This window comes from Saccopteryx leptura, chromosome 2, assembly GCF_036850995.1.
Source record: "Saccopteryx leptura isolate mSacLep1 chromosome 2, mSacLep1_pri_phased_curated, whole genome shotgun sequence".
NCBI lineage: Eukaryota > Metazoa > Chordata > Mammalia > Chiroptera > Emballonuridae > Saccopteryx > Saccopteryx leptura.
In genome coordinates, this window is record NC_089504.1 from 197,150,895 (window position 1) to 197,158,236 (window position 7,342).

Consider the following 7,342-nt stretch of genomic DNA (forward strand, 5'->3'; position numbering starts at 1 on the left):
TGGTAGACCATTGGCCCCACGTGTGGAAGTCTCGTGTTTGATTCCTGGCCAGGGCACGCAGGAGAAGCACCAACCTGCTTCTCCACCATTCCCCTCTCCTCTTTCTCTACCTCTCTCTTTCCCTCTTGCAGCCAAGGCTCCTTTGGTGAAAAGTAGACCCATGCATTGATGGCTCTATGGCCTCCGCTTCAGGCACTAGAATGGCTCTGGATGCAACAGAGCATCGCCCCCTGGTGGGCATGCTGGGAGGATCTCAGTTGGGCGTATGCAGGAGTCTGTCTCTCTGCCTCTGCACTTCTCACTTCAGAAAAATAGAAAAATACAAAAAAAAAAAAAGAAATAAGAGGATCCAAATAATTAAAATTAGAAATGAACATGGAGAGGTAACAACTGATACTGCAGAAATATGAAGGATTGTAAGAAAGTACTATGAATATCTATATGCCAAAAAATTGAACAACCTAGGAAAAATGGATAAATTCCTAGAAACATTCATTCTTCCAAAACTCAATCTGAAAGAATCAAAAAACCTAAACAGACTGATTATAACAAATGAAATTGAAACAGTTATCAAAACAGTTCCAGCAAACAAAAGTGCTGGACCAGTTGGCTTCACATGTAAATTTTACCAAACATTTGAAGAAGAACTAACACCTATCCTTCTCAAGATATTTCAAAAAATTCAAAAGAAAGGGAGACTTCCAAGTTCCTTTTTTGTGGCAAGCATTATTTTCATTCTGAAACCAGGTAAAGACACTACAAAGAAAGAAAATTATAGGCCAATATCCCTGATGAACATAAATGCTAAAATTCTCAAAAAAATCATACCAAAGCAGATCCAACAATGCATTAAAAAGATCATACATCATGATCAAGTGGGATTTCTTCCTGGGAGGCAGACTAGTACAATATTCTCAAATCAATCCATGTGATTCATCACATAAACAAAAGGAAGGATAAAAATAACATGATTATGTGACGTCAGAGAAATGGTGCTGTGAGGGGTGCTCCTGATATCTCCCCCTGAAATTTTAACAAATTCAACAACTAGAGACAGAAAAACAATCTCAGGAGCATCTGAAATACACATACACCAAAGAAAGGTAAAATTGGATAAAAAGGTGTCTGAATATATAATCCAATCTGAAGGAAATAAGACAGAGAACAGAGTATTCCAGTTTTTAACTGATGTGAGGAAGGGCTGTTTTCTCTTGGAACTGAGAGAAAAGGAGGGCTGGGGGCAAGGGAAGAAGTGGGGATAGGGCAGATGTTCAAGCCGAGGAGCGAGCATGCTGGTAGCTCAGCCTGAAATCGTGATGCAGAGCTAGCACAAGTGGCAAACTCTGGCAGAGGTGGCCGAGCGGGTTACATACAAAGACTGGCACCAGAGCAGCTTTGGGCTTTGTTCACTCTCAGTCTGCGATTGCAGGCAACATGTGAGTGGCTCCACTTGGCGCTTCTGGCGTGGGTGCACATGTTTGCAGATAGAGGGGCTGGGCCAGAGATTGTCAGCAGTGGACTTCTGTGTAGGCTGTAGCCAGAATTTCTGTGTGGTCCCGGTTCCCTGACCAACAGCATGAAATGTGCACAAGGGCTGGGTTCCCTAGGCCTGGACCTGTCTGGGCAGTGATCCTCCACCAGCTGATACAGGTTATAAAGCACATTCTCACTGAACAGACCTCAGAGAGCACTGCAGAAGTTTAGGGACTGGGCTGCGGGCTTCCAAACAGGGAACAAGGAGAAGCCTGAAGAGAGCAGACCGGCAGAATGCTGAGGCCAACTAGACATACTGGGGACGCTTAAAAAGGAGCCTGACCCTCATTTGGCTCACTGCCCTGCCTGCTTACGCTGGTGGCTCTGGTTGACAGAGCCTTACCCAGAATTGTGCTTTAAGCGGACCTGTGGGAGGGATTTGGCAGCTCTTAGGGCCTCTTGTTCTGCAGGAAGTGGTTGGGGCAACTCCCCACCAGCTGATACAGGTTACAAAGCACATTCCTGTGAAGCAGACCTCAGAGAGCACTACGGAAGTTGGACAGGCTGGCTTGTGGGCTTCCCAAAGAGGGCACAAGGGAGAAGCCTGTGGAGAGCAGACCCACGGAGTGCTGAGGTATACTAGACATGCCCGGAGGCTCTCAGAATGGCACCTGAAAAGCAATCGGCTCCCAGCCCTGCCTACTTATGCTGGCGACTCTGGCTGGCAAAACCTTACTCAGAACTCTGCTTTCAGCAGGGCTGGAGGAAGGACTTGGCAGCTCTTAGAGCCTCTTGCTCTGCAAGCAGTGGCTGGGGCAACTTCACAGCTAGGTCCCCAGGCTGTGGATCAGGAAGAAGAGACGTGGAGAGAGGCACCTGGGAAATTGACTCTCCCATTGGAGGAGCCTGCAAACTCTGACAAGCTATGCCTACCAACAAGATAGAGGCCTAGCTTATGTCATCGCCATAGCAACACATTAACTGCAAATTTCCATTCAAGAATGTCACAGGGGCTAAAACTGTAGTACAGTACAACTGACCAAAAAGAAAAATAAGAAGATAACCTTTGAAAACCACAAAAAAAATTTTTTTTATACCTTTCTTCTATTTTTTTCTTGTATTTTTCATCTTATTTTTCCACCTTGGTAATTTTATCTGCTTTCCATTTTATTTTTTCCTTTTCATTTTGAACTTCATTACCCATAAGTGTTACATTTTCCATTCTTGTTTTTTTTTTTTTTTCTATGAGGGTTACATTCCAAAAACCTTAAATTCTTTTTTTTCTTATTTTGTCTTTGACTTTTTCTCTCATTCCATCGACATTCACAAACAAATTATTTTATTCTGAATTCAAATTTTTTCTTAGCGGCATTTTTTGATTAGATTGTTTATCTTCCTGGTGTTGAGTTTTACAAGTTCTTTATAAAATTTAGTTATTTACCCCTCATTCGATGTATTGACGAATATATTCTTCCATTGTGTGGGTTGTCTTTTTATGATATTTTGTTAATGGTGTCTTTGGCTGTGCAAAACCTTTTTAGTTTCGTATAGTTTCATTTGTTCATCCTGTCCTTTATTTCACTTGCCTGTGGAGATAAGTCAGCAAAAATATTGCTATGAGAGATATCGAAGAGTTTACTATCTATGTTTTCTTCCCAGATGTTTATGGTTTCATGACTTACATTTAAGTTTTTTATCCATTTTAAGTTTACTTTTGTAAATGGTTTAAGTTGGTGATCCAGTTTTATTTTTTGCAAGTACCTGTCCAATTTTCTGTCTTTACTCCATTGTATGCTCTTACCTCCTTTGTCAAATATCAATTGTCCATAAAGGTGTGGGTTTCTTTTCGGATTCTCTGTTCTGTTCCATTGATCTATATGCATGTTTTTATGCCAGTACCAAGCTGTTTTGAGTATAATGGCCTTGTAGTATAACTTGCTATCAGAAAGTGTGATACCGCCCCCACACTTTATTCTTCTTTTTCAGGATTGCTGAGGCTATTTGTGTTCTTTTTTGGTTACATATAAATTTTGGAAATGTTTGTTCTATATCTTTGAAGTATGTCATTGGTATTTTAATGGGAACTGCATTGAATTTATAAATTGCTTTGGGTAATATAGACATTTTAATGATGTTCTTCCTATCCATAAACACGATATATGCTTCTATTTGTTTGTATCTTCCTTGATTTCCTTTAACAATGTTTTATAATTTTCTTTACAAGTCTTTAACCTTTTTGTTTAAATTTACTCCTAGGTACTTTATTTTTTTTGTTGTTGTTGCAATAGTGAAGAAAATTCTTTTCTTAATTTCTCTTTCAGACAGTTTATTGTTGGTGTATAAAAATGCCACTGATTTCTCAATATTGATTTTATATTCTGCCACCTTACTGAATTCATTTATCAGGTCCAGTAGTTTTTTGGCTGCAACTTTAGGGTTTTCTATGTACAGTATCATATCATCAGCAAATAATAATAGTTTTACTAATTCTTTTCCAATTTGGATGCCTTTTATCTATTCTTCTTGTCTAATTGCTGTGTCTAGAACTTCCAAAACTATGTTGAATAAGAATGGTGAAAGGGGGCACCCCTGCCTTGTTCCTGAACTAAGGGGATTGCTTTTAACTTTTGCAAATTGAGTATGAGGTTGGCTTTCGTTTGTCATAGATGGCCTTTATCATGTTGATGTATGATCCCTGTATTCCTACTTTGCTGAGAGTTTTGATCATAAATATGTGCTGGATTTTATCAAATCCATTTTCTGCATCTATTGATATTACCATGTGATTTTTATCCTTTCTTTGTTTATGTGATGAATCACATTGATTGATTTGCAGATATTTTACCAGCCTTGTCTCCTTACAATAAATCTCACTTGATCATGATGTATGATTTTTTTCATGTATTACTGGATCTGGTTTGTATTTTGTTGAGAATTTTAGCATCTAAATTCATCAGGAATATTGGTCAATAGTTTTCTTTCTTTGTAATGTCTTTACCTGGTTTTGGAATTAGTATTATGCTTGCCTCATAAAAGGAGTTTGGAAGTCTTCCCTTGTCTTGAATTTTTTGAAATAGCTTGAGAAGGATAGGAGTTAGCTCTTCTTTGAATATTTGGTAAAATATGCCGATGAAGTCATCTGGCCTAGGACATTTGTTTTTTGGGAGTTTTTGATAACTGTTTCAATCTCATTTGATAAAATCAGTCTGTTTAGGTTTTTTGATTTTTCTATATTGATTTTTGAAAGATTATATGTTTTGAGGAATCTGTCCATTTTGCCTAGGTTGTCTAATTTTTATGGCATACAGTTCTTCATAGTATTTTCTTCCAATCCTTTGTATTTCTTCTGTGTCAGTTGTTACTTCTCCTCTGTTATTTCTAATTTTATTTATTTGAGTCCTCTTTATTATTTTTCTTGGTGAGTCTGGTTAAAGGTTCATCAATTTTGTTTAACTTTTCAAAGAACCAGCTCTTGGTGTTATTGATCCTCTGTATTGTTTTTTAGCCTCTATGTCATTTATTTCTACTCTGATCTTATTATTTCCTTCCTTCAACTTCCTCTGGGCTTTACTTGCTGTTCTTTTTCTAGTTCTTTTAGACGCAGGGTTAAATTGTTTATTTGAACTTTCTAGCTTTTTTCTTTTTTTTTTTCTTTTTTCTGAAGCTGGAAACAGGGCGAGACAGTCAGACAGACTCCCGCATGCGCCCGACCGGGATCCACCCGGCACGCCCACCAGGGGCTGTGCTCTGCCCCCCAGGGGGCGATGCTCTGCCCATCCTGGGTGTCGCCATATTGCGACCAGAGCCACTCTAGCGCCTGAGGCAGAGGCCACAGAGCCATGCCCAGCGCCCGGGCCATCTTTGCTCCAATGGAGCCTTGGCTGCGGGAGGGGAAGAGAGAGACAGAGAGGAAAGCGCGGCGGAGGGGTGGAGAAACAAATGGGCGCTTCTCCTATGTGCCCTGGCCGGGAATCGAACCCGGGTCCTCCGCACGCTAGGCCGACGCTCTACCGTTGAGCCAACCGGCCAGGGCTGAACTTTCTAGCTTTTTAAGGTATGCCTGTAGTGCTATGAACTTTCCTCTCAGGACTACTTTTGCTGTGTCTCATAAATTTTGAGTTGTTATATGTTTGTTTTCATTTGTTTCAAGGAAATTTTTGATTTCTTCCTTGATCTCATTGTTAACTCATTCATTATTTAATAACATGGCTATTTAGTTTCCAAGTGTTTGAGTGTTTTTCAGTTTTTCTATTATAGTTGATTTTTAGTTTTATGCTATTATGACCTGAGAAGATGCTTGATATGATTTCAATCTTCTTAAATTTACTGAGACTCATTTTTTGTCCTAACATTTGGTCTATCCTAGAGAATGTACGATGAGCACTTGAAAAGAATGTATATTCTTCTGCTTTAGGGTGAAAGGTTCTAAAGATATCTATTAAATCCAGTTGATTTAGTGTGTCCTTTAAGTCTGCTGTTTCTTTGTTAATTTTCTTTCTTGAGGATCTATCCAGTGATGTTAGTGGGGTATTAAAATCCTCTACTATTATAGTATTGCTGTTAATCTCGACCTTTATGCCCATGAAAATCTGCTTTAGCCCTGGCCAGTTGGCTCAGTGATAGAGCGTCGGACTGGCATGTGGAAGTCCTGGGTTCGATTCCCAGCCAGGGCACACAGGAGAGGTGCCCATCTGCTTCTCCACCCCTCCCTCTCTCTTTCCTCTCTATCTCTCTCTTCCCCTCCCGCAGTCAAGGCTCCATTGGAGCAAAGATGGCCCGGGCACTGGGGATGTCTTTGTGGCCTCTGCCTCAGGTGCTAAAGTGTCTCTGGTCACAACAAAGTGATGCCCCGGATGGGCAGAGCATCACCCCCTGGTGGGCATGCCGGGTAGATCCCGGTCGGGCGCATGTGGGAGTCTGTCTGACTGCCTCCCCATATCCAGCTTCAGAAAAATACCAAAAAAAAAAGTCTGCTTTATATATTTAGGTGCTCCTATATTAGGTGCATAGATATTTATAATGGTTATATCTTCCTGTTGGATTCCTTTATCATTATGTAGTGACCTCCTTTATCCCTTATTATAGCTTTTGTCTTAAAGTCTATTTTGTCTGATATAAGTATTGCCACCTCAGCTTTTTTTTCACTTCCATTTCCATGAAATATTTTTTTCATCCCTTTACTTTCAGTCTATGTGTATCTTTTGTTTTAGGGTGTGTCTCTTGTAGATAGCATATGTATGGGTCCTGTTTTCTTTTTTTTTTGTTTGTTTGTTTGTTTGTTTGTTTTTTGAAGCTGGAAACAGGGAGAGACAGTCAGACAGACTCCTGCATGCGCCCGACTGGGATCCACCCGGCACGCCCACTAGGGGCAACGCTCTGCCCACCAGGGGGCGATGCTCTGCCCCTCCAGGGTGTCGCTCTGCCAAGACTAGAGCCACTCTAGCGCCTGAGGCAGAGGCCAAGGAGCCATCCCCAGTGCCCGGGCCATCTTTGCTCCAATGGAGCCTTGGCTGCAGGAGGGGAAGAGAGAGACAGAGAGGAAGGGGGGGTGGAGAAGCAAATGGGCGCCTCTCCTATGTGCCCTGGCCGGGAATCGAACCCGGGTCCCCCGCACGGCAGGCCAACGCTCTACCGCTGAGCCAACCGACCAGGGCGGGTCCTGTTTTCTTATTCATGCAGCTTCCCTATGTCTTTTTTATTTTTATTTATTCATTTTAGGAGAGAGAGAGAGGGAGAGAGAGGGAGAGAGAGAGGAGAGAGAGGAGAGAGAGAGAGAGAGAGAGAGAGAAGAGGGGAGGAGCAGGAAGCATCAACTCCCATATGTGCCTTGACCAGGCAAGCCCAGGTTTTCGAACCGGCGACCTCAGCA

At 41.5% G+C, this 7,342-nt stretch overlaps 1 non-coding gene across 1 annotated transcript; it reads right to left on the bottom strand.

Annotated features, from left to right (window-relative positions):
• Positions 1 to 7,051: 7,051 nt before the first annotated feature.
• On the bottom strand, positions 7,052 to 7,127 carry TRNAG-GCC (transfer RNA glycine (anticodon GCC)). Its single transcript has one exon. It is a non-coding gene; the product is annotated as a tRNA-Gly (tRNA).
• Positions 7,128 to 7,342: the final 215 nt, after the last annotated feature.